At 44.0% G+C, this 16,071-nt stretch overlaps 1 protein-coding gene across 2 annotated transcripts in view; it reads left to right on the top strand.

Moving 5' to 3' along the window:
- Sgcg (sarcoglycan gamma) overlaps positions 1-16,071 on the top strand; it is a 53,693-nt gene that overhangs the window by 11,525 nt on the left and 26,097 nt on the right. The window contains exon 2 of one of the 2 annotated variants that reach the window (XM_021181532.2): positions 4,108-4,262. The gene's annotated coding sequence lies outside the window, so the exon portion shown is untranslated. Of the gene's footprint in view, positions 1-4,107; positions 4,263-4,624; positions 4,803-16,071 lie in introns of those variants that run through there. The other variant, XM_029468850.1, reaches the window with a different exon arrangement.

Genomic DNA, 16,071 nt, shown 5'->3' with positions numbered 1-16,071 from the left:
CCTGGAACTCACTTTGTAGACCAGGCTGGCCTTGAACTCAGAAATCCGCCTGCCTCTGCCTCCCAAGTGCTGGGATTAAAGGCGTGTGCCACCACGCCCCGCTGTCCTTGACTTTAAAGACAGAACCATGTAGCCAAAATTGCCAAGTTCTGCTGCTTGCTGGGCCGGGAACATGCCTCCCTTGTTCAATTACATCTTCATCGGGTTTCTGTTTTCAATAGTTTCCTTCACAGCCTAAGCTTAGCTGTTCTGAACCTCACTCTGCAGACTGGCCTAGAATTTAGAGCTCTGTCCTGCCCTCTGCAGAGTTCTGGGATTAATGGAGCACACCACCAGGCCTGGCCCTAAGCTTTAATTCCCGTTTACTTTTGTCTTAGTTAAGATTTCTATTTCTGTGAAGAGACACCATGACCAGGGAAAGTCTAATAACGGAAAGCATTTAACTGGGGCTGGCTTGTAGTTTCAGAGGTTCAGTCCATTATCATCACGGCAGGAAGCATAGCAGTGTGCAGGCAGACATGATGCTGGAGAAAGAGCTGAGGTCTACATCTTGATCCACAGTCAGCAGGAAAGAGATTGAGCTTCTGCAATCTCAACGCCCACCCCCAGTGACATGCCACACCTCCTCCAACAAGGCCACACCTCCTCCAACAAGGCCACACCTCCTCCAACAAGGCCACACCTCCTCCAACAAGGCCACACCTCCTCCAACAAGGCCACACCTCCNCAAGGCCACACCTCCTCCAACAAGGCCACACCTCCTCCAACAAGGCCACACCTCCTAATAGTGCTTCTCCTAGCCGATCTCTGGGGCCATTTTATTCAAACTACCAAAGATGTCTTCCTCCTTATGGAGTCAGGATGAGAGAACTGGACCCTTTTCCCAGCCTGTTGTGCTAAATCCTCAGGCCTGTTTTTCTTGATAAGATTTTGTTATGGCACGTGCTCTTGTAGTCACCATGGTAGTTGATAAGTGGCACTCTCTCTACCTCTAGAAACCAGCGTTTGATCAGTCTGGGCTGCATGGGTGTGCTAGGAGGATGGTGCTGCTTATGTGTCCATCAAGATGTGGGGTCGTCCTCTATCCTCAAAACAGACCCAAAGCTGCTCTTGAGGCAGGAGTCTCTCAGGACAAGTCCCAGTCTTAAAACAAACAAACCAACCAACAAACAAACCATCATTGTACGCAATATGCTCTCAACACCACCCCCAGCCTCATTTGTCCAATTTGTAAAATAGACAGATGTTACTTTCCTGAAGGTTAAAAGATAGTACCTGATATAGTTAGCAGTTCCAGTTGGGACTGCAGAGCCCTATACATTTATCGAGATGACTTGGGGCTCTGTGTGTACTTGGACATATTAAAACCCTATCAGGAAAACAGACCCAAGAACTTGTTGAACACTGAGAGTAGAACATCTTTCCTGGACCCCACAAGCAGAGAACCTGTAACACTGTGATGGCGATGGCCCCCGTGGCCTGTCACCTGACCACCTGGTGTGAGCATCAAGAGACCAACAGGCAAAGAACTTTCTACTGCTCCAGGAACTTCCGAGAAACGGAGTGCCTACAGTTAAGCTGTTGACACAGCCTACTTGAATTGCCATTTGTGTGTCAGTCCATCTGTTCATTTGGATCTAGACTTGTCCTTCGCCTCTTTAGCTACACACACACACACACCCATAAACACACACACACACACACACACACACACACACAGAGCTTCTGTTTGCTATAATCAACTCTTGAGTCTGGGCTTAACTCTTCCCCAGCTGCATCAGTGTCCAGCAGGCTTCCAGGATAGTTAGTTATCTGACTGCTGTAACGCCTACTTCCTCATCTCCATCATCTCCCTGGTTCTGCCTCTCAGTCTTCTTGGAAGCTCCTTAAACTCTGTGGTGGCCTTTCTAACACTTTGTAGCGGTTCTGTGGTGTGGGGGGTGGGGTGAGAGAAGTGCGGCTGTGTTTTTTTCTTATTGTGTGGTACATCAAGTGTGGTCCGAGAATAACATTAGTGGTCAAGAGTGGACAAAAGAAGCTCTTGCACTGCCCTGGCTCAGCTGGCTGTCAAGGAAATTGAGATGATTTGGCAAATTGAAGCCTTACCTTCCAAAATTATTGGATAACAATAAATTGTGACATTGTGGAAGGACACAGACATGTTTGCCTGTTTCTGACACAGCACACTCATGAGATAAGCCCGTTTTCATTGATCAGTTTATACCTTGACTTCTTTTAGATGTATTGAGTGTTGGAATCTAAGTCTTCCCTGTGACATCACCCCCCAAACCTCTGATTTTCACTAGGGTTAGCCACACTGAGAAAACTTTTTTTTTTTTTTTTTGGTTTTTCGAGACAGGGTTTCTCTGTATAGCCCTGGCTGTCCTGGAACTCACTCTGTGGACCAGGTTGGCCTCGAACTCAGAAATCCGCCTGCCTCTGCCTCCCGAGTACTGGGATTAAAGGCGTGTGACACTACCGCCTGGCCACACTGAGAAAACTTGAAAGAGGGGGACCCAGATAGAGACTGTAGACCTCTAGGCACAGCAGTGTAGTGCAGGAATGGGGAAAATGAGATGACTCCAGGCTAGACCACGGAAGTATGATGTCCATCAAACACTTGGGTGTATGGAATACTAAATAGACATGGAAGCCTAGCAGGCTCTCTAGACGTTTTAAACCATGCTTCATTAGCCATGGAACCTTGACCATATTACTTGGCCTTAGACTAGAGTTATCTTAAGATCATTTCCATGTTTAAAATGCTTTGATTCCATTAAAAACAATATCATATGTGAGTTTCAGACTTGAGCTACACCTACATTTGAAACACTGAAAATCTTGTCATAATTACTTCAATTAACCCATAAAAGTAGAGACATGCTTGAGTCAAGTCTTACGTGGTATACTGGATTTAGCACTGATGGTATGAGATCATGTGAGTGAGAAACTGATAATGCTTGACTGGTATGAAAATGTACAAATAACAAGAGCGTGCTTACAAATTCAACTTACCTACCAGTGAAAAGAGCAAAGTCAAAACCTTTAAGAGTGTCACACTGCAATCAGAATACTGAATTGGGACTTTCAAACTTGTGTTTTTCCATCAGTCTGGAAGGTCAAGGTGGCATCACTGACAAAGAGGTTAAGTATTTTTAATTAAGAGCTGATTATTATACTCTGATTCTCAGTTTGAATTGTCACAGTGGACAAAATTGTGTGCAGAGGATCCATGCAAGAGTTCTAAGTGCCCTATAAATATAAGATTAGTTGAAACTGCCCTGGTTTAATTTAAGGCCTGCAGCTGTTCCTGTAAGAGACGAGTCAGGTTTCAAACAGTTACAAAGTCGCAGTGCAAATAAACAGAATGGGGCGAGTCTCCTGAGGAGAAAGTTAAAATTCACCATGTGCATCCTTGTGCAAGGTTTGATGCTAAGCCATCAATCCCTAGGTATGTAATTTAGTCCATCTTAATTCATGCCGCCAGGCAGCATGAAAATAACTCAAAAGATTAATATGATTCAAAAAGTTGATACATTGGGCCTGATAAAAAATAAATGATCTAATTGTTTTAAAAACAAAGACACGTCAGCCTCAGACGGTTACATTCCCATAATTTGTTAAACTGATGTTATCATCCTTGGGGGAAAAAAAGCTGTCATTTTAATATGTAATGTTTATGTGCCCTCTGTTTCTTGTTAGTCACCATAATGCAAGTTTCTTCTCAAATAACAGTTTCTTCCTTACAATGGGGCTGAAGGAAAGTGTTTCAAAGACAGAGCTTTTGTGACTAGATACTTTTCTGCTTCTGGGTAAGGAAAGGGCCACACAAAGCAATGACGTCCTAGTGCTGAGTGCTGCGTGCGAGTTCTAAGTGACTGCGTGAGGTTTGACATTAGGGCTCACCAAAGATGGCCAGAGCTTCTCAGGAAGTGGCTCAGGGTTTATATGTCAGGGTGCTGGCTTTGCCCCAATGGTTGGGATTCTGTCTGGCTCTGGCTTGTGTTTGGCACACCCGAGGGTGCCCGGCTGGAATTGGTTCCCAGTTTTAGGAGAGTCTGAGCAATTGAAGTCACTGGGTAAATTTAGATTCACTTGTTGCTACAGGAGGGGCGGAAACCTGAGCCAAGGGGCTGAGACGGGGAACTCATTGTCTGTCTCGCCCTACACTACACGAAATGAGAGTTTAAATCTTTCCACCACCGCAGAGCTTGGGCCCTCATCGGCAATCAAGTCATCGGTGTGGTTCCTGAGTGGCTAAGGTAAATAATCAGTTTTCACTTGGATTTTATAGAATTATATGTAACTTGTAAATCAGATAGGTACAGAGTTTCTTATTTTTTTTTCTTCACTGATGGCATAATGGTTAATGATCTAAAATAACGCTGAATAAGTTGATGATCTCAATTATATTTTAATTATTAGCAAAATCCAGTCTCCCTCTCATTTTACCTGTGCAAGTTGTCCCAGAGACTTCTGTGCTATGCATTTAGTACGACTTGTTGCTGGCATTCACACACTTGTCAGACAAACTCGATTGTATTATGGGATGCTGACTGATAATTAATCAGAGAAGGCACACTCTTGAAAATCATGTTCAACTCCACTCAGACGTTTCTGATAGACTCAGGCTATTGCTTCAGACTTTGGATAGTTTCTTGGAGACACTAATAGATTGAAAACAAGAACAGAGGTCGAGGTGTTTTGTAATTGGGAATAAACAACACAAGAGCCAACTTTCAAGCCAGCTTCCCAACTGTCCTGGGACTGCTTCCCTCCCAGGATTTGAAGGAAAGAAAGAGGTAAGCCCAGACCACAGCCGTCCTGGGGGGTAACTGTAAAGAGGAACTGTTGCTTGTGATTGCTCAAATGGGGGCTGTTTCTTTGTGTTACTAAGTTACTGTGTGGTGATTGGAAAATCCGAGTTACTTTTAAAGGACCTAAGAAAGGCCAGGGAAAGACCAATTGGACTGGCCAAAAGATTCACCCCCAGGATGAAGTGAGTCTGGGTTCCCAGGAACTACAAAAACCTATTTGCTCTTTGTCTCTTTTCTGGGAAACATCTAGATACAAGGAAGTCCACTTTGAGAATTTCAAAACTAGTGGTTCTAGTGGAATTAATTTAGTAGATTCGAGAATGGTTTGAGATTTTCTTTCAAAGCCAAAGGGAAAGTAGTTTCTCAGACTGGTTACATCTGTGATTCTGAGGACTGACAAGTCCAAGTTCCCAAGTGACCTTGACAAAGACGGCAGTTAAATGCCGAAAATAATACCTTTCCATCTTGTCCTATAAAATGACTTCCTGTGGCTTGAGGTATGGTTCTGTGATACAGTGCTTGCCTAGCACGAGTGGAGTCCTGGGTTCACAGATAAGTAGGTGGTGGTAGTGAATGGAAAAAAAAAAAAAGAAAGAAAGAAAAAGGAAAGGAAAGAATGTGACTGCTCCTGGGTGTGGTGGAAGAAAAAGTTCATTGTAGAGAAAAGGGAGAGCCTAGCCAGAGGCAAACACATCTTCGAGAGTCCAGAGTGGTCATGGCCCTGAACCGTGTGGGAGAGGGGTACGGGGAGAGAGGGAAACCAGATGCATCAACCAGGAGGCCAAAGGTACAAAAGGGGCAGGTAACCAAAGTGTCTGGATTATATAGAGAAGCATTTCTGGGGGAGGAGCAGCCTAGACCTGGGATGGAGAGTTGAGGGTAGGGGGTGGGTATGCCAGCTATACCCTAGGGACTGAGGGGTGTTGGAAGACCTTGGCAAGTAGGTCCAATTTGATATTTTAAATAGACACTTCAGCCTTTTGCCTAGGTTTAAATCTTGGATGGCTGGATAGATAGATAGACAGACAGACAGACAGATAAATGATATATGGATTTAGAGGGATACCTGATCTTCAGATCATTAAGCTAAACTCCTTACAAAGTACAGAATATTCCTGTACAGTCTTTCCAAGAAAATTCTGTACATCACAATGTGCCAAAGTTAAAGAGGCATCTGTAGGGGAAGAAATGACAAAGGTGGGACCAGAGAACTATAGGGCCTTGCCACTGGGTCAGAGAGGATACAGCCACATAGATGCTGGTCCAGAAAACAGAGGGAGTGGAAGATGGGGGATGGGAGGTGGGGATGAGTAAAGTCCTGAGTGCAAGTGCACTGTCTGATAAGGGCCCAGCCAGGTCAAGGCCCTGGAAGTCTTAGACCTATGGGAAATGGTCAGAGCTCTCCAGGGCTGGGCCCAGAATGATGGCAAAGCTTTCACTCTGGTGCAGGTATTGATGCCGAATGAAGAAAATAGCCACCATACCTTCTTCTGTCTGCCCCCTGACTGTTCCTGTTGAGATTAGCTAGGCCTGAATCCTTTTCAGCTGTGTATAACAACTTGTTTGTCTGGATGTCATCACCCCACCTCACTGTTGAGCTGGATTCGATAACCCTGCCCCTTGTTCAAATGTACATAGTAAACACACTGGGTTTCTGGAGCCTCTCCATCAGACCACCCAGTCCCAGCTTTTATGTGTGTCTTTCTTTCATTCCCTCATTGCCCCAATCCAGGGTTCTGGGACCCAAGCTATTCAAGGACACAGCAGTATTTGGAGACTTTATAAAGCACGCCAGACTTCTCTCAATCTCCCTCAAAACATTTAAGTCAGCTGGCTTGTACACTGACTGGTATAAACAGATGTATGTGCAGGGAGAACACAAATGCACTTTAAAAATAAATTAATAACTTTAGTTAATTGGATTTGGAAAGTCTTTTTGTTTGATTAACACATTGTACATCATTATAGGGTCAGGTATAATACTTTAATGTGTCTATAAATGAAATCAGGGCAATTAAGATATCCATTATATTTGTAATGACACACTCTTTGTAGTGATAGCACTCCAAACTTTAGCTTCAGGTTATTTCAAAACATATGATGCATTTTTAAAGCTACAGGTAATAATATGTTTGTTGCTATGAGAAAATATCAGACCAAAGGTAACTCAAGGAAGGAAAGGCTTCTTTTAGCTCATGGCTTGAAGCAATATAGATCATCATTGTGGAGAAGGCATGGCTATAGAACAGAGACAGCTGGTCAACCTCTGTGGAGAAGGCATGGCTACAGAAAAGAGACAGCTGGTCAACCTCTGTCTTTGCAGTTATGAATCAGGGAAGGTGAGAGATGAATATTAGCACTTAGTTGGTCCCTCCCTTTACTCAACCCAAGATCCAAGGTCATGGGAGGCTGCCGTCTACATGCAGTATGAATATCCTCCCAGTTAAACTTCTCTAGAAACACCCTCCCTCAAAGGTGTGTCTCCTAGGTGATTCTAAATCCAGTCAACCTGACAAGGAACATTATTTTTAATCTACTGTGAAATAGACCACAAAGTGCTGTTTCTCCCAAATGTAACTTAGCACCTGTTGATTGGCCTCTCTTCATCCTCCCCTGCCTTGACATTCCCAAACTGTGGAAACCAACAATTCACTCTCAACCTCTATGAAATATGCCCCCACAGTCCCCCAGACAGTGTCTCACTATGTATTTCCACCTGTCCTAGAACTCACTATGTAGACCAGGCTGGCCTTGAACTCACAGAAATCTGCCCTCCTCTGCCTCCTGAGTGCTGGACCACCATGCCCTGCTCTTTATATTCTGTATAAGTGAAGTCGTGTGGCACCTGGCTTTCTGTGCCTGGCTTGTGTCACTCAAAATTGCCATGCCCAATGTCATCTGTGTTGTTACAAGCAACAGAATTTTGTCGTTTTTGTGGCTGAAGAACATTACATTGTATTTGCATGTGCTTCATGTTCTCTGTCCTCTCTCCTGAAACAGCAAACGGGCTGTAGATCCGGTACCTTGTTTTTTGTGCCTAACACTCAGTAGACATGGGATGCTGGTGTCTTCTCAGTACACAGATCTTAGTTCTCATGCACATGGACACTGTAATGGGGGTCACATGGATGCTCGAACTTTCTGAAGAAACTCCATATTTTTAAGCATAATGTCTACACTAATTTACATTCTACCATACTACAAAAGAACTCTAGCTTCTCTACACTTTCACCAAACATTTATGATCTTTCTTCTTCTTCTTCTTCTTTTTTTTTTTTTATTATTTTTTGTTTGTTTGTTTGTTTTCGAGACAGGGTTTCTCTGTGTAGCCCTGGCTGTCCTGCCACTCACTTTGTAGACCAGGCTGGCCTCGAACTCAGAAATATGCCTGCCTCTGCCTCCCAAGTGCTGGGATTAAAGGCGTGTGCCACCACGCCCAGCCCTTCTTTTTTTTTTAATAACCACTGTTCTAATAGATATGATGATATCACTATAGGTTTGAATAGTAATTGTAGTTTTTGTCAACTTGACAAACCACTGTGACCTGGGAAAAAGACTCCTCTATTTGGGGATTGCTTTTATTAGATTAGCCTGTGGGTGTGCCTGAGGGACATTTTCTTTATTGATGGTTTGTATGGAAGGGCCCAGCACTGTGTGTGATGCCACCCCTGGGATGGTGGTCCTGGATGGTATAAGAAAGCAGACTTAACAAGCCAGGAGGAGGCAGCCAGTAGGCAGCTTTCTTTCATGGCCTCTTTTTGAGTTCCTGCCTCTGGGCTTCTGCTTCAGCTCCTGCCATTATTTCCTTTGATGATGAAGTGTGATTAGTATGTGTAGGGGTCGGGTGATCCATTGGTTTTTCTTTGGGTGTTAATATCAATTTTGGAATATTTGAGACAGTGGCTTCTTGGATGTCATGCCTTCTCAGTTGTAGTCTCTATGTCTAGACAATTGATCACCCTGTGTTACCCAACAGTGATACTGGAGATGGGCTCACATGGCAGATAGTAGGACCACATGACAAAGAGCTGAGGTAGAGAGTCTTCAAAGTGTAGACAAGAGAACAGTAGTTGCCCAAGTATCCAAGTAGTGGATACAGAAGTAGACATTCACAGACTATAGTAGGCACTGGGTATATAATACAATACAGAGGAAAACCTGGGAGTCTCCTGAGTTAGGAAGGAGGAGTAGGCGCTTACTCTGATATCACACAGAAGAAAACCTTGGTCATCTAGCTTACATTCACAGAAAGAACCACAAAAGTGTCAAGTCTTGCAGCTACCACATTCAGACTCCCACAATAACACAGAGAAGAAAACAGAAGGTACCCACGGTCACCTGACACAGGAAAGTTAACAACTTAGACAAAACCAACCAAACAGTAGGCATTCACTATCACTTGACAGAAGGAAGCACTAAGCTGTAGACTCTCACCATTGCCTGATGAAGAGGTGCTGTGTTTAAGTTCTCAGCAGTTTGTCACCAGCCGTTATAGCCACTTACAACGTTCCTGTCCTCACCTGATGTGTGTGCAGTAAGTTGATGGCCGACCCTTATTATAACCCATGATAGGAATGGGAGTCAAGTTGGGATCAAGTGATGCTGGTTGTGTTTAAGGCTCAGGAGAGAGCCAGGCGTGGTGGTGCATGCCTTTAATCCCAGCACTCGGGAGGCAGAGGCAGGCGTATTTCTGAGTTTAAGACCAGCCTGGTCTACAAAGTGAGTTCCAGGACAGACAGCCAGGGCTACAGAGAAACCCTATCTCGAAAAACCAAAAAAAAAAAAAAAAACAAAAAAAAAAAAAAAAAAGGCTCAGAAGGGCCGCATGCCACTGTTATTACAGCCCTTTAACACACGCACTCTGCAGTGACTTAAGTTCTGTTCTTATCTGTTGGCTGTGCTGTGTTGTTTCCACCAGCTCAGCCTCTTGGTGCCGATGATGCCCCTTGGCCAAGCACTGCGTGCTTGCACAATAAAAGCCTCAGGTGTCTGACTGTGCCAGATAAAAGACGAGACAAAACACAGAAAGAAGCAGAGTCTTTGAATCACTTGCTTCTGTAAACATACCACTGTGTTTTAGAATGAGCCTGTAGCCAAAGAGAACAAAGCCAGAAGGAACGTGTTGTAAGCTGAAGATGGTAGGTCAGTCAGCTGGGTCTCTTGCTCTTCCATTCCGTCCCTTCTAAAGAGACTCCTGCTCAAGTTTGTCAGGGACTGGGTGCTGGGTTCTGCTGGATTGGTATACTTCTCAAGAAACAAACCTCCATTTTATTTTAAAAGTCAATATCACTATAAAAAAGCAAGAACAGTTGTATGACCTTTTAATGTGGATGTCTGTGAGCATGCATGCATGGTTCCCTGTGTCACCTATGTGTGTGTATAACAAGGGGCTTTATTTTATAATCAGACTGCTTGGATAGAGTCCAGAGATTACCCAGCAGCCTTGCTGTATTTAGGTGTACCAGGCAGAGTCACTAATGTAAAAATGGAACAGAGATATCTCTATAACTATTTGGTCATTGAAATATGGTCATGAATTTGGGTCAGTGATAAAAATAAATTTATATTTATTTCACTATGAAAAGCACTACATATATGTACATGTGCATGTACGTGCATATTTATGGCTCAGTCCTATAAATTCATGTAGGGAGGATGGTAGCTGCCCCAAGACAGGAGTCACACTTGGGGTACATAGGCATGCTTCAGCCTTGTCCAGATGGAGCCACAGGGATAGGGAAGAAGTGACAGATATCTTTAGACAAGCTCACAGACTTACTTCATACCTGCCATTCTCCTGCCTCAGCTACCACTCTCTGCTTCTGTGCTGATTTTTAAAGATATACCTTCCAGTATATAAATTGACCTAGTTTGTTGTCTGTAGTGGTCTGAATGAGAATGGCCCCAAGGGAACATATAATTGAGTGTTTGGTCCACAGTTGGTGAAGCTTTTGGGGAGAATGATAAGGTATGGCCTCTCTCTCTCTCTCTCTCTCTCTCTCTCTCTCTCTCTCTCTATCTCTCTCCCCCTCCCTCCCTTCTTTCTCTACCTAGTGGTATTGTTTCAAGCTGTAAGCTCTCTATTACTGCCTCAGTGCCCTGGCTACCTGCCTGCTGCCATGCTCCCAGCCATCTTGGCCAAGGACTCTAGTCCTCTGAAACTGCTAGCCCCCAAATAAACTCTTTCTTCTATACGTCGCCTTGGTCAAAGTGTGTTCAGCAATAGAAAAGTAGTAAGACACTGGCTATTGCTGTGATACAGCAAAAATATTTCTTTGGCATAGAGGTCCTAATCACACTCCCTCACTGGGGGGTCAGTGGTGGAACTTAAGGCAGGAACCTGGAGACAAGAACTGAAGCAGAAGCCATGGAGAAGTTCTGATTATTGACTTGCTCTCCAGCCTCAGGTTCAGCTTATGTATGCATTCAAACCCATCACGAATCAAGAAGTACACACCCCACAAGCTAAGATCATCTCACAGAACTGCTTCATCAGAGAAAGCCTGTACCTAAAAGAGCTGTAACACTAAGACTCTTGGAGAAGATCTTCTTCCTCCCCCACAACGCCCCCCACCCCTGCACTTACTCCAAACTGGACTAAAATCCTGCCTGTTCCAGACTCTACTTCATCCGTTCAGCCTGGTGTGAGTGATGTCTGAGAGAGTGTCACTCTGAGAGAGGGAAAGCAGAAGACCTGGAACCACATCATTCCTCCCGGTTCCGATTCCCCCTTCCAACCTGTCTGACACTCAGGAGGGAAGAGGCAGGTTGTGGACCCCACCCGCTCCGAACTTCACCTTGTCCTCTCCAAGCTGATGTACCGGCAGCATTTAGACATTCTGGGAGGAGAGGCAGAGCTGGGAACCACAACAAACAACAAACCTTTACCAGCTGTGATGGTTTGAATAAAAATGGCCGCTACAGACCCATCACCAGTGGCACTATTAGGAGGTGGACTTGTTGGAGGAAGTGTGTCACTACGGGGTAGGCTTTGAGGGCTCAGGTGCTCAAGCCAGGTCAGTGACTCATGGTCTCTTCCAGCTGCCTGCAAATCCAGACATAGAACTCTCAGTTCCTTCTCCAGCACCATGTCTGCCTGCATAGTGCCATGCTTCCTGCCATGGTGATAATGGATTAAACCTTTGACACTGTAAACCAGCCTCAATTAAATGCTTTCCTTTATAAGAGTTGTTGTGGCTATGGTGTCTCTTCACAGCATAGAAACCATAACTAATATAAGAGTTGGTACCAGGGACTGGGGCATTGCTCTGATAGGCCTGGCTGTGCTTTGGATGAGTATGGACTTTGGAACTTTGGGCTAGAAAAGCAGTTGAATGCTTTAAATGGGGCTTAATTGGTGATCCTAGTTGGAACGTGACTGTGGTGCTGAGGATGATTTGAACTGTGGGAGCCTAACTCAAGAGGTTTCAGAGGAGGGAAACATTAGTGCACGGCCAAGAGACCGTTCTTGTGATAGTTTGGCAAAGAATGTGGCTGCTTTCTGCCCTTCTCCAAAAAGTCTGCTTTGAGACTGAATTGAAGAATTTGGGATTAATTTCATTGGCAGAGGAAATCTCAAAAACAGCTTAGCGTTGACTCTCTTATGTGGTTCTTAGTGGTCACTCTTATCCAGATCTCTAGTGAAAAGGAGCAAACTGAGCAAGAAAAAATAAAAAATGTACACTCTGAGGAGACAAAGGGGGTACCAGGAAGTGGAATGGAGCTAAATCCTGTGCTCAAGGAGGTAAACAGATTAAAGAAAAGCCTGATGCTAAGTGGAATAGTGACCTCAAGGCAAGATCCCACCCAGTTAAGCTTCCAATTTGTGAAGAGGAATTAAAGAAAAGCTTAATCCTGAGTGTGGTGGCTCACACCCTTAATCCTAGCACTGTGTAGGCAGAGGCAGGTGCATCTCTGAGTTCAAGATCAACTGGATCTATAGAGTGAGTTCCATGACAGTCAAGCTTAGGCAGTGAAGGGAGCCATCAAACCCAGAAAGCTGGTAAAGATGTAATCAAATGAGGGGGCTATGTTCCAGCCCAGCAAGCAGCAGAGCTTGGCAGTTTGGCCACATGGTCTGGCTTTAGAGTTAAAGAGAGAAGAAAGGGGTTATGGAATCTCCTTCTGCAACTAAGGGAAGCTGTTGAGCTCAGGGAGGCCATTGTGTGAAGCTGTGCAGGTCAAGCCTAGATTGCCTTGGAGACACCAAAATGTTGGAGATGCCAGAGTCAGGGGATACCTGCTGCTGACAGGGAGAGGAACCAGCTCAAGAGAGAGAAGTGTGTTGCAGTCAACAAAGCTGGAAATACTTGGGGGTCTGAAGAGCGCTTTGACATCAGACATGGAGAGGCAGAGTTCTGAGTCTGTCCAGCTGGTTTTTGGTCTTGCTTTGGTCCAGTATTTCCTTATCATGTTCTCTTTCCTTGCTTCTGGAATGGTAATTTATATCCTATGCAATTATACATCGGAGGCCTGTGAGCTGCTTTTTCATTTTGATTTTACAGGGAATTACAGTTAAGAGATTGCATGAGTCTCAAGAGACTGGACTTTTACAGGGTTGAGACTTATAGATTCTGGAACCTTTTAAAGTTGTACCTAATGCATTTCTGCATTGCGATATGGCTACAAGCCTGTGGGGGCTAGGAAGTGACATGGATTGACTAAAAAAGGCCCCCATTGACCCATAGGGAGTGGTACTATTAGGAGGTGGCCTTGTTGGAGTGGATGTGGCTTTATTGGAGGAACACCAATGCACAGCTATGTATAGTCACCATTTGAGTTCTTAGATATAATTGAATTTGTAATTTTTCAAGAATCTGATTAGCTTTTAAAAAAATACCTCCTTGAAGTAGAAGCTTCTGGTTTCTTTGGAAAGTCAATTATGTCCAGTGATGTTTTGCTGGGGAACACAGGTTTTCACCTATGCTCTATATGTTGTTCTGTAGCAGACACATGAAAGGTCACATGATGAAGGAATATAAATATGACCCCACAGACAGTGGGAGCTGGAGCATCAGTTCACTTTTCTCCACCTCGCTATTCTTCACTAACGTATTGGTTAGTATTGGTTCGCCTTACATTGCATTGCTGAGCTAAGCTTGTGGTGACACCATAGAGAGAAACTCACTAAAGAACTTCTCATGAGGTTCCTGTGGCTTCCTGTTGCCTCTATAGACCCTGTCCGGTTGGTGAGCCTTGGGGTTTCTTCTGGGTTGAACCATCTTTGCTAGTTCATGTGTGGTGACCGCTGAGAGGACTGGACAAATCCAGCTGCTGATTTGTATTTAGTGTTTGCTACTGCATTGAACTGCTGATATCCTGACAATGAAGATTGGACCTGCCCCCAAAGAACTATTTCTTAACAGGTCTCTCTCGCCCGTGCCTTAATAACTTTTCTCTTCCAGTACTTCTGGTGGGTGGTGGGCTAGAGGGGAGGTGGAACAGTTGTTAAAGTACGTTGAGTGACCAAGTCTGCTCAGTCAGTCAACAGGGTCTTGAGGGAGGGAGGGAGGATTGAAGAAAAAAAAAAGACAATTAGACAACATTATAGTATGACTCCAGCCACTGCAGAAGTGGCTTTAATTTTCCCCAATCTGCTTTCATATCATTCTAGGTACATGAAAAGAATAGGGTTAGTCCCAGGTCAAGGAAAAGTAGTCAAGGAACAAGCAAGGCATAAACGAAAGTCCCAGGTTGTTCAGGGACTTATCAAGATGATCCAGATCTTGAGCCTACTTTCTTGTCCTAGCCCAATGTTAAATCCTTGCCAATATCTTAGAAGCAGCACCAAGAGCTCTCCACAGTTGAGAGAAAATCATGCCTACACTCCCCCCTTATGAAAGTTTGGTGTTTTGTTTTGCTTTTGTTTGTTTCTTTGAAAGACTGGTCATGTATCCCAATCTGACCTTGAACTCAACTCACTACTATCTGAGGGGCTAGGTGATAGAATTGTGAGTGTACACCCCCACACCTGGTTCCTTTTAAGATTATGTGATATTAACTCTTGTGGAACATGACTCATATGTTAGTCATCTTGTTTGCCTAGCTCCTGAAAGTGTCCTATCTTGAGCAGACAAGTTAAGTAAGGGCTGGTTGAAATAAAGAATGTCATTGGCCAGCCTATATTTATCAAGACCGAATGGGCAATACTTTCAATCATTTGCCTGTATAACAAGAGTCAAAGATGAGGCTGGAGTGATAGCTCAATGGTTAAGAGCATTTGCTGCTCTTCCAGAGGATCTGGGTTTAATTCACAGCACACACAGCATCTGTATCTCAAGTTCTAGAGCATCCAACACCCTCTTCTGGCCTCCCTGGGCACTGAGTGCACATGGTACACAGACATGCATGCAAGCAAGACCTGCATACACATAAAATAAGTAACTTCTTAAAAGTGGATCAGAGAATGTATAAAAGATTGTTTTGCTTAAATAGCAAATAGAGAACTCTGAATCTAAAAATGTAGGACATCAATGTTTATGTAAAAACACTAATGATTTATATCTAATGTTCAAGTTATAAAAATACTGATATTTAGGGCAGGGGGTGGTGGCCCATGCCTTTAATCTCAGCACTTGGGAGGCAGAGACAGGCAGATCTCTGTGAGTTTGAGGCCAACCTGGTCTACAGAGTAAGTTCCAGGACAGCCAAACCTCTACAAAACAAACAAACAAACAAACAAACAAAACAAAACAAAAAAAACTGTCTTGAAAAACCAAACCAAAACAGAACAAAAACAAAAACAAAAAATGACCCCCAACCTGATATTAATATCTAAGCAATGCATTTAAAGTCAATAACAGTTAAAGTATAACATCAACACACTTGAAGTGAACAGGGAGTATAATTTTTAATGCTGACATAAATTACAACTAGTTTATAAAGTTAAATTCTGTTTAATGTATACATATTAAACGCAGAATTATTTCCATGTCATTGACTTTAAGTCTGAATTCCAGAATAGTCACTCCCTCTGTTACCGTTGTATAATGTTGTGTCCGGCCAGCAGATCACAGCCTGGGTTCTAGCCTGGAAAGGCATTTTGGAAACCTGGAAGAGAAGAGGGGCTAGGCGGCGAGAGAAGGGAATGAAGCTAAGACAAGATTCTGATCAAAGCTCAATTTTACTATTTCCAGACACTCAGTTATAAAGGAAGGGGGAGGGAACCCGATTTCCCGCCAAGTAACTCAGGGTCCAGTAGCAGGACGAACACGTGTGTGCCTCCAGGCAGCAAAGGCAGGGTCCAGCAGTAGGC

This window comes from Mus caroli, chromosome 14 (genome assembly GCF_900094665.2).
Source record: "Mus caroli chromosome 14, CAROLI_EIJ_v1.1, whole genome shotgun sequence".
In the NCBI taxonomy this organism is placed as follows: domain Eukaryota; kingdom Metazoa; phylum Chordata; class Mammalia; order Rodentia; family Muridae; genus Mus; species Mus caroli.
The sequence above is the reverse complement of the archived record's forward strand: the minus strand, read 5'-3'. Positions and strand labels throughout refer to the sequence as shown.